The following is a 21,599-nucleotide window of genomic DNA, read 5'->3' on the forward strand; positions in this document are numbered from 1 at the left end:
TTCTTATCTGTTCTCTAAAATGCCCTCACAAGGTCTACCTCATTGGAGGTGCCTAAGGAAAAATCTTGGGAACTAGAACGGGAGTGAGGGGGCCTGGGTGTTGTGTCAGTGCTTGGGGGAGGGGGGATTTGACGGATAGAGCCTCCCCCACACCACCTGCATTCAACTAAGTGAACCAAGTTCCCTTTCGGGGTTAGAACCGTTGGGGCCTCGGACAGGGCAGGACCAGGGGATTCGAGGTTGGGGCGGCTCTGAGTGTTCTGTACAACCCACGTGCAAACTTTGGCCGCAAACGACCCACCAGGTGAAAATAACCAGAGAGGTGGGAGGGATTCTGGGGAGGCACCACTGCCACTGACGTTCCGGAATTCAGACTCCTGCGCTGGAAGAAGACGCCTCTGTCCCCAGTCAGGGCCAGGGCCTCCATGAGGATTGTCACTTTCCTTTCTCCGGGACAATCAGTCTCCGATCTCTTGCTATCGAGGCTCCTCTATCCCCTCAGTTACCCCAAGAGAGCTGTCCGCCTTTGGATTTGACTCAGTCCAAGCATTTCAAGACCTACCTGGCGAGGCACAGGCTCAGTGGCCCTCCTTCCAGCTTCCCGGGGTAGGGTGGGGACCCCTTCTCTCCTAGAGGCCCTCTAAAGCCAGAGTGTTGATGATCATTACTTTAAATTAAAAGTCCCTTTTTTCCTTTCCATATAAGCCCCAATTTAGTTTCAGAGAATGAAGCGTGAAAGCTCTTTTATGGAGATTACCGATGCTTCATTTATTCCCGCAAATGGCAAACACGGCCGGGAAAAACCGAGCGAGCAAGCTCCTTGTCTCGTCTTAGCTGTCTCAGTGTTCACAGGCTCACTTGGCTGTGAGATGGCATCGTTGGTCGGGGAAAGCCCCTGCAGTGGGCTTACCTGGGGAAGGGAAGAGCTGTTCTCTGGGGCTACAGACTGCAACTTCCCGCTGGATGAAATAGACACCCATCCACTGACCCCTGACTTGAGAGTTGAGGGATTTGAGACCAGGGGAAGGGGTGGGGGTGTCCACAGCGTTAACTGTCAACGATCCCTGTAGTGTTCAGTTTATGTGTGTGGGAGACACTGGTTGTCCTCACTGCCACACCACCTCCCTTTCCTATTTAAGGTGGAGTTCCTTGAAATTTGGGGTACATTGCAGGAGAGAGCCAGGAGACCCGGGTACCCACTCCTGACCTCATCCAGTTCCTATTCCAACCCTACACTAGCCCTCCCTGACCTCCTCCATGCTTGGCCAAGAGCCTGTGTCCACAGTGACAGCTCTGTGTCCACGGTTTTATTTTGGCTCATAAACACAGCTCCCAGGGCAGGCAATCCCCTCTGGAAAGGGTGGGTCATTTTGGAAGTGGATCCAGAGCCTTTTCACCTTTGGTGTACAACACTCACCTCGTGACCTGGTCGTTGCCTTCTCCACAATCAGGGGTTCTTTAGTCATTTCACGAGGGGCAGTTGGAAGGAAGAGTAGTGACCTTGGGGTGGGTGGGTGGGGGAAATTACAGAGGGTTCTTATTCTTTTGAGACAGAGGGGAGAAGTTTGAAGATGGGAAAGTATAAGCCCCGAGAAGGAGAATGTCTCGAGTTCAGGCTTAAATTCCTTTGTGACACAGTGTTATTAACTCCAACACAGTGGCGTCCCCACATTCCAGCTATCCCACACTGGGGGCCCCTCCAACACAAAGGCTATTGTTTGCAAGGTGGGGGATCACCAGGAGGGACTCTCAGCCCCTCTTCCTCTCACCTTACCCAGCTCAGAGATTGCGGGGAAAGTGGTCAGTTGTGCTTTTGTTTTCTAGGGGCTTGTTTTTCTTAAGAAGCTGTCTTATGGAAGTGTGTGTGCGTGTGGGAGTTGCCCTGGGGTGTCAACATAGACTAGCCTGGAAATGATGCGGTTTCCCTTATTAGATAGCTGGTCACTCGTCTATAGCTTGCAAGGGAGTCTAGCCCGTGTAGTTGCCTTCTCTGCCCTTAATAGATGATGACTGTTTCACCACAAAGTCCTCAGTGGCCAAGAGGGGCAGTCTGAATGGTTTTTTGAGAGCGAGGTCACCCCACAGAGCCTTGCAAGTTTCCACTGATGCAGTAAGTGAAGGCAGGGCTAGCTGGGTGGGGCGGAGTCGGGGGGTGCGACAGGAAGTAGATGTGATAACACAACACTTAAGTCCGGGAAGGAGGAAAGAGGGCTTGCTGCTTGCATGAACAACTGCCAGCTTTCATTAATGACTCGGTCATTTTAATGTGAAAGCAAATATTAAAATGCTCCAGCGCCCATTCTGGTTTAATGGCCTGCAAAATTAGATGAGGAAGGAGCCAAAGAGAGAGGAGAGGTGTTCAGGAGTCTTCAACCTTTCTTTCAAAACTAGAGGGTTTGTTTTTGTTTTTGTTTTTTGTGGTTGTTTCCACCCGCTCCCCCAGCCAGATGCCAGAAGTAGTGGTCAGTGGTTTGAAAAATTAAAACAAAAGGTCGTCCTGAGTGAACCGAGGTTGGATACTAATGATGACAAACATCAGAGGATAAACCTTCTGTTGTGTCCTGATCAATTATTCAGTCACACCACCTGGCCTAAGTTACGTGCCTGTGTTACTCGGAATTGGGTACCAGTGGGGTGGTTTCCTGGTGTTTCAGGTATTCGTGTTGGTGAGGTACAGCTCAGATTTCCAGATTAGCCAAATGAATTCCTGAAGGCTATGCCTGGATGTTTGGGAATTGTAAACACAATCGGAGCCCATCTCTTAAGTTCGGTAATGTCAGTAGCATTACCTGTGGGACCGTTTTGAGTTGGTTAACTTAGCTGAACTTAGGACCTGTGAAATAGAAAACACGGGCAGTTTTAGGTGTACCTACCTTAGTTTAGTATGTCGATAGCTTCAGAAAAAAAAAAAAAAAGTCCTTCCCTATTTCCACCACATAGATCTGTTCAGGTTAGTAGAGTAAACCGCAGATTTATAGAATTTAGAGATGATGTTTGATTTTCCTTGATACTTTCCCTCCTCATTCTTATGTTTGTTCTCAGGGGCTATCGACATATGTGCCTGCATTTTTGATGGATTTTTTTTTTTTCTGGGAAATGTGCTTATATGGAGCTTTCAGAAGCATAGCCTTGGATTTGGAACAGGGCATTTAGAGCTGGGACCCAGGGTGACTCCTGGCATTCTGGGAGTCATAGGAGATGTATGAAGGTAGAGAGGCGTGGCTGAAATGACACCACGTCTGTTTTGGGGTAATGTTCTTCGGAGTTATTATTAAGGAAAATACCTTCTTCGACAGAAGCATCACATTTCTGTATGGGCAAAACTTGGGCAGAAATTTGAAACATCCTACTGGGGCCATTTTATGTTAAATTGCTTGCGGTAAGTTCGCCATTGCAGGCCTAGCCCTTGAAGTTTACATTCTTGGAATTCTAGGACTCTTTCTGGGAGTCTTTTAGGCACAGCCTCTACATGTAAACCAGTTTAAGTAAAAATGACACAGTGAATGAAATAGGAGTTGGTTGAAGTCAAACAAACAGCAGTTGCTGTTTAAGCCTCTCCCCTCACCTTGCCCAGATCAGGCTGTGGGTAGAAAGCAAGCCTGTGGCCGGTCCTCCTACAAAGGGTACCACGTGTCCCTGACTTCTTAGAGTTCGGGAGGGTGTAGGTCAGGGATGGATCTGGGGGGACCGATACCTGAGACTTCCCTTTTAATATCAAGTGAGTTTACCTCTAATGAATACCTTTCATCAATTCCCAGGATGTTGAATCCTGGGGGAGGAATTCGGAGCCAGTCTTTGAGCTGAAAGATGACCCACTTCTTCTTGGGGTTCTGTTAAGAAACTCCAACTCTAGGCCCTTGATGCGTGGGTGTGTGTTTCCTTCAAGAGGACTTACCTAGAGGCTGCCCTTGAACTGCTTCAACCTGAGGGAAATTCCCTTTTTTTCTTGTTAATTTCTACATTTAAGAACTTTATAAAAGAGACGGCTCCGTGTACTCAACCTTGGAAACCCTAGACAGTGAACTGTCAGCCTCTCAGTGCGGCCGAGAACTTAATACACACAGAGGTGAGAAGCCAGCAATCAGACTAAGTCCCAGAACCACCCAGAATAAAGACAAAACACACACACACACACACACACACAACAAACCCTCTTGGATAATCTGACTCAATATCCTTGGCGTCAGGACAAACAAGTCATCATAATCCCTCGCACAGTTTTTCTAAACTTATCTGGAGTCTCATCTCCGACATTCCGAGAGGCGGATGCCAGAGTGAAAATGGAAGTTTATGCCACTGTTGGACCGTCCAGGCTGTTGTGTATTTATTTTCTCCTGTGGGGGGAGTGGAGGGCTGTAAGAGGAGAGAATTTCTGGAAGTCTTTCATGGTAGCTATAAGGCTGATCTTTTTCTAAAAACGGAGTTTGCTGTTTAATAAACAAAACTCCACATGTCGATCTGGGAAAGGTGACGTTTATTTGAGTGGATGAAAGATTCATGAAGAGTTGAACTGTGGGCGGTGTGGGGTGCAGCCTTGTTCTGTTTCTGGAGTCAGGTTCATTTGGAAGAAAGCGGGTCTCTCCCCTCAAGTGACTCAGTGTGCTGGTCAGTCCTCTCCTGTGGGCAGGCTTCGGCATCAGAGGCCTTCACAGGCTCAATGAGACCTGCAAACTCCGGGCTCTGGGTCATTTTTGCCCAGTCTCCAAAGTGCCTGTCTGTGCTCCCTAGTTGAGGTGGCAGGAGATGGAGATGGATGACTCTTGGGGGGGAAAAGGAGTGAAGGGTGACCAGAAGCTTGCGGTGCGCAGTTGAGACTGTTTTCTTTCCATCACTCCGTGTGTCTGAATGGTGGGAACTTTCTCTCTGGAAGAGAATTATTTCTGTGCACAATTGTCAGCCCTGCCAGGAAAGTTATGGCTGCCCTCTAAAAGGGGACTGACTGCCTGTCTCCCTTTGTCCTAGGTTGGGAAAGCCTCCTGGTCAATAAATACATATTAATCATGTAAAAGGATTGACATGCAAATGAAGGGCACCATTGACAAGGCCTGGATGGCAGAGGAGAAACCCTCTGCAGCTGTGGTCCTGGCTGGAGGAAACCAGGGCTGCACCAGGCTCTTCGCTGGGTGTTTTTCTAGAAGGTGAAGCATCCTCTTCCAATAATTAGGTTAAAGACTTAATTGAGCTGGAGGTGGCTTTGGGATCTTTTGCTTGCATCCTTCTTAGCTCTGCCTGCTCTCCAGAATTTTTTTTTTTCTTTTTAAATATCAGTCTGGTAAAAATATAGGCAGGCCACCCTTTGGATCGCCGTGTCTCTTGGCCCAACTGGAAGTCTCCAAAGGTACTTTGTTCTTCTGATCAAAGAAAAGTTGAACTTAACAGAGAAAGTGGTTAAAAGCTTAGCCGAATATTTTGAGGAATGCTTGATGCTGCAGGAGTAATTATTAGTTGCCATTATGAATTACTGCTTATAAAGTAGCATGTTGTCTACCATTACGGCTTTCTTTACAGAGCAAAACCACTGTAAAATAACCTCGGTATAGGCAGGACTACGCTTTGATTTGTGTTTTGCTATGTGCGTGGCACCTGTGGGTATGCATGGCCCACACAGTGAATTTCAGGATATGTGTGACTGCTGGAGAATGTGACTTGGTGTCAAGAGACATAGCGAAAATCTTTTGCTATAAAGATTATCAGACGCTCCCAGCAGATCTCCGAGGTGAATGTGGTTGCATTTATCAATTATGAATCTTCAGAGCCTAAGAAAATATTGTAACTCCTCTGGCAGACTTCGTTATTCTATATGATGAAATAGAAGTGAAGAGAATTATTCAAGCCAGTGGATGGTCTACCTTTGATCTTCCTTCAGGGATGTGGGATGTTTGAGTGGTGGACAATTGGAATTTACACAATTTAGGCTCAGGGTTATGCCTATAGGCACTTGTCAGCCGAGAAGTCTGTGTGCATCCAGTAACTTTGGAATTGGACCATAAGCTGATTTTGGTGATATTCCTGCTTAGGTTGTAGGTGTCAAACCGGGCCCTAATTTGGTAAAGACTATGGACCCCTGGGGGGTGCTGGCAGTTCAGGGCCTGGAAATAGTCACCAGGGTAGTGTGTGCATGGGCCTGGTTGCTGTCTTTCTTTGGCAGTAATCTTGTCTAACTGTGTACAACTGAATAACAGATCCAGCCACACCAACCGGGGGGAAACAGTGGGAATATAAACAGTTTTCTCTCCTGGTATGAAGCACTAACAGTGATGCCTTGCGAATTAAATGTATCTGAGGATGACTATGGACGCAGCTCTTTCTGTAATCGGGGGCTATATTAGTGCCGACCAAGATACTGACCTTCCAAAATACTTGCATTTTCTTTTTAAACAAATTCATGAGGATGTTTTTCGCTGGGGGTTTGTTGGCTCTGAAAATCCACACCCAGTTCAAAATCAGGCACGAAGTCTCCTGAATTCTCACTGTGGACATATTATGCTTAATGCACTTTGCTAATGTTTATCTAGATGTAGATGAATCAAATATTGCCTAGAATTCAAACCTAGTAAACACGCTGTCTGTTGGATTACTGCGTGTGTATGTGTGTGTGTGCGTGTGTAAGGAGAAAGTAGCTACCACCAGAGATAAATTATTTAACATGATTTTCTTGTATTGTGAAGAGGCAGGCTCAGCCTCATTGTTTTGGATTATGATTTGTATTGTGAAATGCTTATCAAATGTTTTCCAAAGATTAGTTTAACTTTAATTAAATAAACTTTTCTCAAGAGGAGGCTCCCAACATTTCATGTACCCAGAGGCTAACGTACTTGTTGTTTTTAATTATTTTTTGCTGTTACCCAAACTGCTTTGGGTCCTCCCGCCCAATTAAATCAAAGGCGCAGGTTTCTTACCCATGATATGTTTAATATTTAATTTTAATTAAATTAATTAAATTGTTTATTTAATTTTATGTGCATTATTGTGCATAGAATAATGCAAAATTCATGATAGTAAGAATTCGGGTGTGGAGGTGTATCAGAGAGCTTTCCAACAAGCTAATTACAGAGCTGAAAGGAAATTTCCTCAGTCGTTTCCAGGGGAAACATATATCCTGACATAACTGGAAGTTTCTCTCACAGCATTCCGTGGCCGGAGCCGCTGTGGCTTCGGGGTTGCTGGCCTCTTTGGTCCCCTTGATCTTGCTCTGTTTGCAGCCGCAGCAGCTGCTCAGCAGAGGAAGGGGTGTGTACGGGATGTACATGCTGTGGTCACGGCTCACACGCAACTGACAATTTCTACCTTGCTGAGCAAGGAGCCACGAGCCCAGCGCTCCTGGGGAAGGACCGTTTTTGACCAAAGACACAGGCAAAACTTCAGTAATGTCTTTCCCACTCAGGAAAGGCCCATTCTAATGGTTTTGAGCTGCCTAATCTAGACCAGTGCTTAAAAATGCGGAGGCGTGTGGAGGGGCTCACCTTTGGCTGGGAAGCAGTTCCTCAAGGGGCAGGGGGCGGGGAGGCATCCATTGGCCTGGCTCAGTTTCCATTACAGTTTGCATCTTCGGGGCATGGTTTCTCAGGTGTGTTTTTATCCGCACAGTACTGGGCGGAACTGTCTCTCAATAGAATACTTCGCTGTTGAGAAATCTGTCTTAACAGACATAGGCAAAAGAGACTAGTAAAAGCCCCCAGAACGTTGAGTTTGCTTTGCCATCTCTCCCATCTGACTTGCCTCTCAAACAATGACCTCTGGAGTAAAAAGTTCGAAGTGCCTGAGTTGAAGGAACCCGATGAATTTTGAGACATTTTACTGTCCCCTTTCCCTACTTTCCCTGACTTATAAATAATGACGTGATCTCCATCATGGCCTGGCACTGGGGGCGTCTGAGCCAGATTTTCTAAACTTGACCTCACAAGGTGGTGCCGTCACGAAACTTCTTTTCATTTCGGGGTTTTGCACATCTGGACCACGGGTGACTGTTTACGCTCATCATCAGTCTGTACATTTTTTGTGGTCAGAGAGTTACTCTCTGAGAGCCTTCTGCTTATGGAGACTTGTTAGCTGTACATAGTGAAATATATAACCTTTCATCTGTTTAGCTCAGCAACTGAGGGAAAAAAAAAAAAGAGAGAAAATAATTAACAGAAAGAAGGAAGAAAGAGAGAAAGAAAAAAAGAGAAACACTAGTGTTCTTAGGTGAGGCTGTTGGTGTCAGCAGCCTCCTTCCATGGGAATGGAGCTGCTAAAAATAAACTCGCTTTCTCTTTGTTGTGGCTGTTTGTTTTCTTCCCCCCCACCAAGGCTGGTTTTGTTTCAGTAGATTAAATATTATCATAAAAGTAGCTGATGATGCAGCAAATTAAAAATCAGTTTGTGGAATATTTTGTGAAAGCCTTGTTACTTCTGTGGCATTTACCCAGTTGGGGCAAACATTAGTTTTAAACCAAAAGCATTTGTCAAGGAGGAATTTTTGCTTCAAATAAGGGGTTCGGGAAATACGGAGAAGCACAGTTAGCCAGAATGGGGGTGGGGGGGGTGGGAAAGAGTGGAAAAGAGTAAAAACAATAAAAATGGGACCCAGAATTTGGAGAGAGATTAAGGATGGCTGGCTATGCTTAGAAAAAATAACTTCCTTCCCTTCCAATTATGTTGCACTTCTGTAAAGCTTAAAACCAGTTTTAGCATACAACATAAGCCCGTGTAGATACAAGAAATGGATCTGAGGACAGAAGCAGTCGAATTTGTAGGGGCACCACTGTGTCATCACGTTTAGCATCAAATTATGAATTAAACAAGAAGAATGAATTACAAATTAGGATTCGCCTAAGCTTAGCTTTGTGCAGTGGGACAATGAAAATTTATCTGAATTCTATTCCTTGATGAGGTTACAGATTTTCTTCCAACAGAAGATACGCATTAATACGGTGGTGACAATTACTAGAAGTTCATTTTCTGGGCACATGTTAGAAAGCTTTTCATGGAAACAGAAAACTCCGGTGCAGATTTGGATTTTAGAAAAAAAACCCTTATGTAACTTATCCTGTGGAACGTTCAATGTCGGAATAATTCATGGAAAGTATGCCAAAAGATGGTATTAGAAATATCAAAGCTGAGTTGCGTGTATGTGTGTGTGTGTGTGTGTGTGTTTAATGTGGGAAGATAACAGCTACAGTTTGTTTTTTAGGAATGCAACAACAGGCTGAGAAATGACAGGCTGCTTACAGTTGGGCTGTTTGTAAAAGAAAAAAAAAAAAAAAAAAGACCATGCTTTCCAAAGCTGACTGCGCTTTTAGAAGTACAGTCAACTTTTCCTCCTCACCTCACTGGAACCGGGAAATAATGTGTTGCGACCCCCGCTAATGCCTTCACCACATGCTGAAATTGGGGTGAAGAAAGGAAGGGTTGCTGGAACGTTAACGAGAGAGCAGACACGCGGACAAGAGAGATATACTGGGAGGAATTTCTTGCGTCGCTGGATGTGAGAAAACTTTTCAAGCCCTTAATGTAACCCATGTGTATCGTCATTCCGAGCTTATTAAAGAGACTAAGTAGCTAGACACATAAAAAGGCATAAAAAGTATCACCTGGACACCCACTTAGGGGATTTTGGAAAATTAAGCAAAACCTAACCCAGTATGACGGGTGGCTCTCGGCTACGTAAGTGTGTGTTTTATCCCTAAACGATGTCGCCTTGCTGTTTTTTAATCAACTTTTTAACCTTTGCAGAGTTTTCGATTTACAGAACGGTTGTGAAGACTGTTGCTTTATTTTAATTACTGCAGTTGCCGGGGTGGCATAGAGATTTCCCTCCTTCTTAACACATTCTCAAGAGGCAGAAGGCTCCTTCTGAAGTTAGATACAATGTTGTTTGTGTAGCTTTATCAGGGCCCCTGTCTCCCTTGAAGAAGAGGCAGGGGCTTCACATACAAAATCAATTTAAAAAATAAAACAACAATTAAATGTATTCAAATAGCAGGTTTTTTTTTTTTTTTTTCTTTCCCCAAGCTAGGTTTAGTCAGAAGACCAGCTTCACATGGATGGTTCCATGAAGGTGCCTTGTGGTTTTACCCCGTTGTAATCCTCCTAGCCTGTTTGCTGCTACCGACACAGCCCGTGTTGTCTTGCTATGTCTTTCTTGGTTAACCTTTGAGATTCTGACAAAAACAGGGGCAAAGCCTAAAGCAAAGCCAGCCTCCTTCCCACCACTCCCTTCTCCTCCAAGTCCAAGGGACAGCTGGGCTCCTCCTAGGCCTATGTCCGGTGCCCCTGCCTTAGTCATTCTCTTTGGAGGCCTTGAGCAGTAAGTAGCTAATTTACCATGTTAGGTTTTTGTCTCCGAGTGGTCTTCATTTCAGAAGTTGGAGGCCAGGGAGGTAGCGTCCAGGGGGGAACCCCTCTTGGCAATCAGTCACCAAAATCGCTTCTCAGAGGTCTTAAACATCTCCAACTGACTCCTTCCTTCCGCTGCTCCCTCCCCCCCACCTCTCTGCCTTCGCTCGGGCTCCTATGTGCTAATCACATTCAGGCCAAAGGCAGGAATGGGCTACCTGGCTGCAGCCCAGAGGACATTTTATTTTATTTACAGATGAGCTGTTAACCCCTGAAATATGGATTCATCTGGAAGCTGAGCCAAGAGGAAGGGGAGCCCCGTTTCGGCAGCTCCAGCCCAGAGCTGCAATAGTACTTACCTTAATTAGCTGTGTCATTCAGAACAGAGCCGGCCAGCCAGCAGGCCCGGGAGGAGGGGCCCCGCAGCCGCCTCCCAGCCTCCCCGCCCAGGGGACTCCTTTAACACGGTGCAGCCCAGGGCCTGACCACCGAGTGGCTTCCACTCCAGCCTGCACTGGAGCCTCACTGCTTTCTTCCCCCAAGTCGGGCTCCAAAGTACTGAGATCGCCAGCCTGGGTTCGTACGCTCCCGTTTCTATTTCCCAGTAACAGCTGACCTCTTTGGAGCCGTGACTTTGAAAAGATATGCTGTCCTTCCAGCAACACTGCAAGCACTCCCAATCTTTTAAGGGCTTCTCTTTCAGAAGTTAGTTTCCAAATCACATATTCATACTCACACACACACACACACACGCACGTGGACGCGCGCACACACACACACACACACACACACACACGCACATACCCATCACAGACAGATTGAAAGGAGTCTTGCTGGTGTCTATCCCAGTCTCATTTCTGCTCAAAAGAGCACCTCCTGGTCTGATCACTTACCTTATTGACCAGACTTGGCTCAGAAGGACTTTCAAATCTTACTCAAAGTCAGATCCTCCCTGAAGGAGGAAACTTCTCCACCACTGAGGATTTTCAAAACAGTGTGCCGCAGGATCTGGTGTACTCCTAGAAGAAGTGTTCTTGGGGCTTTTAAGCATGGCAGTGTCATTGGAATAAAATAGGTGTTCCCAAAATGTCTCTTTGGAAGGGAACGAGATACATTTGAATATGAAAGTTCTGGCTTGGTGAAAATTCTGACCTTGAAACACGGCCAGCAGCCCTGTCATACCCCACCCCACCCCACCCCATCCCATCCCACCAAGCCAGCCTGAACTTTGCTTCAGTGGGAGAACTAGTGAATATTTCAAGTGAATATTTGTTTGAACTTCAAACATGGTAGGGTGGGCCCCTCAGATGCCAATCAAATGCCCCGGTTTTAAAGGCAGGATAACATATCTGGAGTGAGAGGACCTAGCAATGGGATGCCTTTGACCGAACTCTTTCTACTTGCATCTTTAAGCCTTTCCTTCCGTAATATAGATCTGTCGACAACAGCGATGTATAAAAATTCATTGGCTATGAGGCATGTTCTGAGAATATATTTCTGGTGATGGAAGACCTAATCTGTAGCAAGCATGTTCCCTTTTCCATTCATTTATTATATACCATTGTCTACATAATATTTATATTATATGTATGTATTTTAAAGAGCCCTAGGATGCTGAACGCTTTCCTCTACAAACAAGAACATGGGAAGAGGGCAGATTTGGAGGGAGAGTAGGATATATCCCGAGGGTCCTGAGCATGTGGCTTTGGTAAAGCAGGGCTCCCAAACCAGTTTGAGGGGAAGAGAACTTGATACCTGATATTCAAATGTTAGCACTGACATGGTCACCAGGGGAAAACTCAAAGCTCTCTAGAACCCCCGCTACATAGATTTCTGGTTAGCACTGTTTGAGTTTGAATTACGTCGGTGGGCACTCTAACCCAGCCGCTGCTTGATTCGGCCCTGCTGGAGGTGGGTTTTCTCCATGGAAGGAGAGTTCCCTTCATGCTCAGAGCCCGGACTCAAAGGGAACGGGGGAGGGGAGACGGGGGGCGTGCAGAGTGCACGGGGGAAGCTCCTCTGGCAGCCCTGACCACTGGCCCTGGGGGTCCAGGCTGCTTTTCCCAGCACGGCGCATTGCACTGGGATCAGGAGCCCTGCTCCTGCCACCAGGTGTGTGACCTGGGGGTAACACTCTTGTTATCTCCGGGTGTTTGCAAGATGAGGCGATTGGATTAGCTCAGCCGGCATTCCCTGTTCCTTACTTGAGGTCCTTGACAGGCGTATCAGGGGAGGAGGGACCGATAGCAAGTCTCATGTTTTAGGCGATCACTGGAAAGACATCTGCAGTCCCCTTGCTGAGGCTGACTGGCCAGCCAGACCTGACACTTCCTCGCTTGGGGCTCCAGGTCTCACAGCTCATTGTGCTCGCAGATGTGGTTTCGTGCTGACCAGAAGCTCTGATTGGCAGTTACATGTGTCTTTGATGAATAAAAATGGGAAAATAAATTTATTATTTAGCAAATATTTAAAAATTAATAACATTTATAAGATACCTGGCATGTTGTTGTCCCTTAGGAAATGGTGGTTATTATTATTATTAATATTATGGTAGCTTACCTGGTTGGCAAAAGCTTTCAAAGTGTGAGCCTAGCAGGAACATTCCATCCTTCACGAAGACATGGTTGGGAGCCCCTGTGGGGCTGGTTTCCAAGCCCTTTCAGGAAATAATTCGGTCTTAAGTTCCACCAGCACAGGCTTCTAGAGCAGGAGGGCAAAGTGGGTGTGGTGATTCCTGGCGAATTCTAGGCTTTGAACCTTGGGGAAGGGAATCTCCAGCTCCCACCCCACCTTGAGCCCACCTCTCTCCTGGCTCCTGGCTGGTTCGCTGGTTCTAGCAGCCAAATGGGTCCGGCCACACTGCCCTGGTGAGCAGAGTCCTGGGTCTCTGCGTGAAAAGGCTGGGGGTCCAGCAACTTGCCTGTCCCCTGGCTGTGGGTCACATGCTCTGATGGGAGCAAGGATGGGGTTAGAGAGAGATGTAGGATTTAGGAGGAACAGTATGCTTCCTCAGGGAGTGTCACATCTAGTTCACGTAGAGGTAGTGCAATTCAGAATACAACTAACGGCATGACGGCTTTCTTAGAATTTCATGCCACATGTCATAAGAAGAACTCCCATTTATGGACTGCTTCTTCTTTGCCCAATACTTTCCAGGGATATTTACATATATGTTATCTCATTGACTCCTTATCACAGCCCTTTGGGATGTATCAGTATTTCCATTTTATAGTTTCATATGCTCAGAGTGGTTATGTAACTTGCCCAAGATTACACAGCTGGAGAGTGGCAGAGCTGGAACTAAAGGCCATGGTCTTTCTCAATATTAAAGATTCGCTTCTATATGATGAAAAACCTTACATTAAGAAGAAGGCAGACATTAGCAAGCTGAAGATTCCTAGAGTGACAGGTAGTCCAGAAATGCTTCCTGCAAGAAGAGTTTTGAGTTGGCTCTTGGAAAAGAAAGGGGACGGGGTTCAAGGGGTGGAGGGATAGACTGAGCTGGAGGTGATGTGTGTGGAGAGAGGGAAGTGCTGGGACAGAGGAAGCCTGAGTCCCTGGGGAGGGACCTTGCCACCATGGTTGCTGCTTGGGGACAGATGACAGGTGTGGGACACCTGTCTCTTTCCCATGCCTTTCGCTCCACCTCTCTCTTTGGCTACCAGAGACATCTCTCTGCACACTGGTGGCAGGGGCGGCTCTGGCTCCCTGCTCCATAACAGATTCCAGAAAAAAACGGCAAAAGATTTGCTTTTCTTGCTTCCTCCCTCTCTCTCTCTCCCTTCTTCCTCCCCCCTCCCTCCCTCATTCCCTCTTTCTCTTTCTCTTTTCTTCCTACTTTTTGCTTTTTAAAACTAGCATGGAAGCAATAATACAATTTAATTGAAAGAATCACTCATCATGTAGTCCTACCATTCTCCCCTTGAACCATCATTTTTCACTTTCTACAACCCCTTCCAGCTCCTGTCCATTTGTTTGTTCACATCCTGCTGACACAGATGTAAACATCGGGTAGATACAACCTGAGGTCTTTTCTTTCTTTAGACTTTGACATCAGAATTTTTTTTTCTATCTTGCCTTTGTGATCACAAAATCGTAAATAACGGTTGCCTGCATCCCCGTGGGCCGGGGGTGCCATGATGGACAGAAGCCTCTCACCATGGCAACATTTCTAGTTGCTGGTTTTTTTTTTTGGGGGGGGGGCTCCATTAGAGCTGATGCTGTCACTGAGGGATTGATGAGGTGGGCAGGGCCCAGGGGCTGTGGGAGCAGAATGCAGAAGGGTTTGGGCTGCCTGGGGAAGGGGGCCAGGACAGGTGATAAGACACCTGACTTTGTGCCTCTGGGGTATATGTGCTGGTGGGCGCCAGCAGAGACCATGAGGGTGGGGTGGTGCTGCTAGAACTGTTGATATTTATTTGTTGAAACTATTTTGAGGATTAAACGAGGTTATGTTTGCAAAGTGACTGGCATTCAGTAAACATGAGTCCCTTACGATGGTGTCCATACTTTTCCTTTCAGATGGTCTCGAGCAACTGGGAGAGGCTGATGGTGAGCACAGCCATCTCTATACAAGCAGGCCTTGGCCATGGGCCGCATAAACGATGGTCAGCCCATTCATTCAACAGATATCTGTGCAACACCCACTGCATTCCAGAATCCTGGCCTGAAGGGGACAGGGGAGACCCCTGCCCTCCTGGAGCTTGCAGTCTAGCCTGGGAGACAACCAATAAACAGGTAAACAGAAACACAAGAATTTCCCATAATGACAAATGCTATAAAGCGGTGACAGAGAATTAAATTGCAAGGTCAGCGGTTGCAGCTGAATTTTATTTGGAGAGGTCTGGGGAGGCATTTGGTTTGAGAGCGGGGCCAGGGTGTTTGTTTCAAAATGATTTTTTCTTAAGGTATCAGTTTATTTGGAGGTGACTTTGGGAGTGACCTATTTAGGATTTTATGTTGGGAAGAAACTAACGTCCCCCAAAGCTCATCCTCTGGCCCCAACTCTGTTGAAGGGATAATTAATGTTTGAGCCAAGTTCTGCAAGATGAAACAGTCAGGCATGTGAAATTCTGGGGGAGGAGGTTAGGAACCAAGGGCCAGACGTTGGACCCCCGAGGGGTGGCAGGGCACGATTTGGGGAGCTTGTTACGGTTTGGTTCCTGGTGCCAGGAGAGGCCAGAGAGCTTTGAGCAGAGCTGGGGTGCCCTTCTCTGATTAATGGTTTGAACATCTAAACATTTTAAAATATTTTAGATGAAGTGGTAAATACCGTAGCAGCAGACCTCGTTGTGGTCCGGTGGCTCTGGGAATGTTACGTGTCTTACTGGGACAACTAGGAGGTACTGAGCGGACAGAAGTTGGCCACCGTGTCATGGCCAGCGAGAGAGTTGGGGACATGATTAAGACAAAGAGACGTCACAGCTGTGACTTTTTTTATCATAGGGGAAAGGGAGATGTGGGGAGGCTTCTGGGAGAAGCCGAGGTAGATGATGGCATCTGAGGTGTGGGAAGGAGGAATCCTGGGGCCGTGGGCTGGGGTCTGTTGGACCCCAGACAGGCTGAAGGCCTCTCTCTTTTCTCCCTTGAGTGGCTCCCCAGTCGGTGAGCCACGTGTCTGTGGATCAACCAGGCCTCAGGGTGGCACCCTTCTCCAGAAGCTTTCATGAACTTGGTTGGGTTCCTGGGACTTCTCTCAAGTGTCCTCCCCTTCTCTGCTGCTGGAAGGGGCTGCCGAGAAAGGGTGGGGTCAGTGGGGTCAAGTCCACAGGGACACTGAGAAGTGCAGCCTGAGACTCCATCGTGATTCTCCCAGTGCACGCGCACGGACTCACACGCGCACTCACACTCAGGCATTTGTGGTCACGCCAACTTGAGCTGCCTCTTGCCCCACCATACAGACCCTCTTATGTGTGTATTGACACACTTAAGGGCCTGAGCCACCAGACGCCGGCAATCACAGATGTTCACACACGTTTGTTGACTGCCAACTCGCCTCATCTGTGGGCTTCTCCTCCAAACTCCAGACACAAAGGGCCACACAAGCAGAAGAGCCTCTGTCCCCTGGACCCTCCTTCTGAGGACCAGGTCTGTATACAATGTGTGATCCACCAGGCTCAAAATATAAATTCTGTAATTCAATTCCACTCCATTAGACCACTGATTTTGACCCATTAGAGGGTTGCAAAATCGATTCTCTTGGTTGCAACCAACTTTCCAAAAAAAGTGCAACAGTTAAATAGAATAAGATAGGAAATACGTGTCTGTCTGTCTTGGATAGTAAGGGTGGTATAATTTTGTGAACTTTTAAAAATTTATAGGGGCGTGTGTAATTTGATTTTTAACTATGACTTGTGGCCAAAAAAAAAAAAAAAGTTTGAAAAGCACCACAAAACCTTATTCTGAGCAGGTAGGGAGCCTGAGTTTCGGCACAGTGTGGGGATGGGTGAAGCTGGCAGTGGAGGCGTCATCTGATGGGTGGGTTGTGGGAAACAGGGTTGGCTGAAAGAAGTCAAGAGATGCTTATAAACCAGAAGCGATGAGACTGGAGGATGGGATGGTGGTGGCGGAAGCTGAGGCTCCTTCTGGGTTTGGGGTTTGGCTGACTGAGCCTGGGAACACAGGATGGAGGGCAGGCTTGTCTTTTGTGAGAGTTGATGGTGACATTCATCACAAATACACTGAGTTTGAGCGAGGGGTGAGACTTGCAGCTGGACATGACCATGATGGTCCATGGAATCCAAGGGAGAGTTGGCCCAACCTCTGCTGGATGCTGGGGTTACTATGGAGACTAGGATGCAGATTGGGGCTCAGGGGGTGTGGGAACAAAGGAGAAGAGGGCCCAGGATGGAGCCCCAAGAATCACTGACATGCAAGGAAGGGCCAGAGGCAGCTGTGATGGATCGTGTGGGCAGAGTGTCCAGCCTCAGGAGGAGAGGACATCCTGGAAGCCTGGGACAGGCTCCAGGGAAGAGGTGCGCCTGCTGTGTTACGTGCAGTACTGCGCTGAGGCCCTAACTGGGACCAGAGCGACTAGACAGCCATGGGGGCCGAACTTCAGGTTACTGACTCAGTGGGCACATGAGGCTCAGAGGCCTTCAAGAACTTTCCCCAAATCGTCTCTGAAAACATCAAGAGCTAGAAAGAAAAAGTGAAGCCAGAGAAGGGCGAGACAGGGGGTCAAGCTGTTAGCCAAGCCCCCTCCCTGATCGCATCCCTGACCTCCGTCTCCTCCTGGCTACACAGGGTCAGTCCTCTAAGGCACCTGAGAGACCATGGACATCCGGAGACCTGAGTTCTCCTTCGGCCACCAGGAGCTCCTCACTCTCCATGGGCCTCATTCCTGGTCTAAAAATGAACAGGATTTCTATCGCTAGAATAATCTCTTGGACCTCTGCCTTCTTTAAAATCTCTGAGGCCATCTGTGAAATGATTGCCCTGCTTCATTCACAGGAGGAGCCCTGTTGAGAACCATCAGGAAACACCAAAGCAATGGTATGAAGAGTATAGTCCTTAACAGTTAGATTCAAAGGGGCCTAAGCTAGCCAAGGAGTCGCCGAATCCCCCGTTTCCTTTCTGAAATTGCCTTCTCCTTCCCCTCTGCCTCCTGGCACGTTCCGCACTGTATTCTCAAAATTGTGTGTAAGGGTTGGTGAAAATTGGGGGACAGGAGGAAAAGAGAGGAAAAACTCATTAATCCAATGAATAATTGTTGGGCACCAACTGGGTGCAGGTCTCTGTTGGATGCTGGGGTTACTATGGAGACTAGGATGCAGGACTGGCCCTGAGGGCTCCCCTGCTGCACAGCAGAACCAGCCCTGCAGCTTTTCAAATCCAGATCCATGGGTCCCATGTTAGACTCAAAGCTCCAAGCGGGCAGACCCAGTGGCTGTCTGTTTAAAAACTTCATAGGGGGTTTTGTTGCTTTTGGAAGGGTGAGGACCACTGAGTGGGAAGACGAGAAGCAGCCCTCTGAGATGGAGTGGTAAGTGCTGGGACAGAGTGCTAAGGAAACTCAGAGCGGGACACCTGAGGCATCGGGAGTGAGTGGGAGTGGATGCAATCAGAGAAGACTTCCTGGAGGAGACACGGCCCACACTGAGTTTTGAAGGATGCAGAAAAAGGTTCAACGTGTACAAAGGCACACAGAGGCTTTCCATGAATGGTCATGTGTTGCCTTAAAGGTGTCTACACATCAAGTGCACAGTTCAGGGGGGAGGTGTACCTCATAGACAGATCCACCGGTGACCCTGAGGAATTCCCACTGCAGAGCCCTCTCTTTTCATAAGAACTCGGACCAGCTTCCATCATGCAGTGGGATGTGCTAGCTGGGAAACCAGTTCCAGTTAATAACAGATGAATGCAAACAAGGGAGGCAACCACGATAAACCATGTCAGGGTGAGAGTGGGCTTTTCTCTGATTTTACAAGGACCAGGCAGGAATGAATGGGTTGAATTTTCAAGCCCTCATTATGGGCAGGCTTGGGTCTGCATTGTTGCTAGCTATCCAAAAGAAGCTATTACTTCCTCCATCTTAGTTGGCAACTCAGAGAGTTGCAGTGATTTGCCCAAGGTCACACAGCAAATGAGCGGCAGAGCTAGGACTTGCGCCTAAGCCTCCCCAGGCACATAGTGCGATGGTGGAGGCGGCCTGGGCTTGAATCTCTGGTCCCATATTTCTGAGGGACTTGGGCAAGCTCCTCAGGCTCTCTGTGCCTCAGTTTCCTCCTATTTAAAGAGGCAAGGTTTACAGAGCCTTGCTGGTAGGGCTACTGTGAGTACTGAACGAGCAGTGTCTGCACGTTGTGGGCGCCCAGTGAGTGTGTTGGGGGGGAACTCTGGTGGTGGTCTTGCCCACCCCCAAGCCCAGGCTCCCCGCACCGTCTCACACAGGTGATAGGTAAGAGGGACTCAGGTTGGACTGGACCCAGGCTGACCTCCCAACTCTGAAATTCTGGAATGGATTTTGGGTCTCAGATTCTAACATCCTGGGCTGACTTGCCTGGAGACAAGGGATTGCCCCTTTGCCCTTCCTGAATACCCAGTTTTCTCAGCTTGGCTGAGGCAGATGCAGAAATAGCAGGAGGACGGACAGGCTGCCTCGGAGGGCTCTGGGGAAATTCTAGATGGAAAAGCAAACCGGGCTGCTGGGAAGAGGGCGCTGGCCTACCTGCGCCAGCAGCAGACAGGAGAGAGAGAGAAACCTCCGGAAGTGGCAAATTTTCCGCAAGTACTCAGCTGTAAAGCCCCTTTGAAGGGATTTCTAAAGGGCCTGTGTGCAAGGGCAGGCACCATGGCAGGGCGCAGGGGCCGGTGGATGCTGCCAGGGCAGGGCTGGGGGTGGGAGCAGAGGCCTGCCAGGGGGGACTGCAGCCCAGGCAAGGGGCGGTTTCTGTGAAAATGAGCCTGACAGAGGCAGGTGCGGGGTGTGTGTGTGTGTGTGTGTGTGTGTGTGTGTGTGTGCGCGCGCATGCACGCACAATATGATGGCAGTGCATTCTTGGAAGGGCCCATCCTGGAAGCCGTGTGATGCTCTGGGAGGATGAAAGGCAGGAGACAAAGGCTGGAAGGAACAATGTCATCACAGACAGGCAGGATTCCACAGCCCAGGAGACCCTGCACCCCTGGGCCGCCCGGAGGTGGGGTCGCGGTGAGCCTGAGGCAGCCCTGCAGGACTGACTGGGTTGGGAGTCTCCCAACCAAACCGCCTCTAATGCCAGTGGGGAGGCCAGAGAAGACAGCTCCCTGCGTCTCTCTTGTCGGTCAACACAGGTGGAGAGTCAGGGTTGTAATCCAGACAACGTCATTTTACGCCAGCGTGAACATCAAAGGGCTTCTAAATTTGGCCCACGTCATCCCGGCTGTGTGGCCCCAATGATTATTTTCACTCAGCCAATTCAAAATAATAACATTTTCTACCAGCCCCTCGGGGACCTGAGTCCTGGAGATACACAGGAAGTGCTCAGAGAAGGAAGACTGAAGAAATGAAAGAGGAGTTGAAGTCACAGAGCATCCACTATGGGCTGAAGAGTGTTTCAGGTGCCATGGGGACACCAAGCAACACACAAGATGAGAGCCTCGCCCGCCAGGGAACAGGAGCCACCCAAACACACACACGCAGCCACGGCGACTTAACATGATCGGTGACACCAAGAACAAGGGCTAGTATTTGCATGTGTGTGTACAACATGTGTAATACTCAGTGTGTGCACGACACCATTCTAGGGGCTTTACATGCGTGGTCTCCTGGGAGAATACGAGGTAGGTGGGGTTATAACCTCCTTTTGCTGACAAGGAATCAGAGGCACAAGAAAATCAAATAATGGGCATTCAGTCCCAAAGTGAGTGCACAGCCGGCGGGGGAGGTCTGATAAGTCCCATGTTGTAGCTGAAAGAAATGAAGCTCAGAAAGGGCTAGGTGATTGGGCTCCCTCGGACATACGCAGAAATCCAAGCTTTGTTGACCAGAGCGTGGGTTATGAACCGGCTCCGTGTGTAATGGGTAGACCCTTGACTGCAGTCATGTGTGTGGGCTGTTGCCCCAACCCAGGCTTTTTGACCTGAAGCACAGGTGTTTCTTTCTTTTGTGTCTGGGGGCCCTCAAAGCCCCTGGCCCCCTGCCCTACCCCTGCCCCACCCCCCAGCCTCCTGAGCATGCACTGTCTGCCAGATGCAGGTTACCCTGGAGATTCTGCTTTCTTACACATGCTCCGAGGCCAAGGAGGAGCTGGATTTCAGGGCTTCCTTGGGGAGAAGAGGGGTCTGTGCTGAGCCCAGCACAGTTGTTGGCCCCTGACACAATTCCACCCTCTGACATCCTCTTGCTGGGCACCTTGAGGGGCTCAGACTTCATCAGTGGTTTGTAAACACTTAGGGCCAAGGATGCCTTTGTTGAAATGGTATCTTATTTGCAAGCTTACTAAGACCACAGGGATACTGACCAGGCTGAGGACAGAGTCCTGGGCAGCCTGGTGGCTGGCCTCATCTGGACACTGTGCTGGCCACACCTCAGGGCCCCTTGGTTTCTGTGGAGCACATTTGAACCCCTGCAAAATAAGATGCTTTTTGAGGCCCTGTCTAGTCCAACACCATGTAATCTGGTGCCCATCAGATGGGTCCTTGCTCTGTAGAGATGCTTGAACACATATCAGGGCCGTCTCTTTGGAGTCCAGGCCCACAGTGGCTTCCGGTCTGTTTTGGGTACCAGTGAAAGGACAAAAATTTCTGCTTTCCTCTGGCCTTCATCCCACAGAGTAAGTGCAATTGGTTAAACATGTCCATTT

The 21,599-nt window shown here is 48.3% G+C and overlaps 1 long non-coding RNA gene across 1 annotated transcript in view; it reads left to right on the forward strand.

Annotated features, from left to right (window-relative positions):
- Positions 1–14,839: 14,839 nt before the first annotated feature.
- LOC116663572 overlaps positions 14,840–21,599 on the forward strand; it is a 63,417-nt gene continuing 56,657 nt past the window's right edge. Inside the window, exon 1 of the long non-coding RNA XR_004319762.1 lies at positions 14,840–15,054. This is a non-coding gene — a long non-coding RNA (uncharacterized LOC116663572). The remainder of the gene's footprint in view (positions 15,055–21,599) is intronic.

Source organism: Camelus ferus, chromosome 5, assembly GCF_009834535.1.
Source record: "Camelus ferus isolate YT-003-E chromosome 5, BCGSAC_Cfer_1.0, whole genome shotgun sequence".
NCBI classification, from domain to species: domain Eukaryota; kingdom Metazoa; phylum Chordata; class Mammalia; order Artiodactyla; family Camelidae; genus Camelus; species Camelus ferus.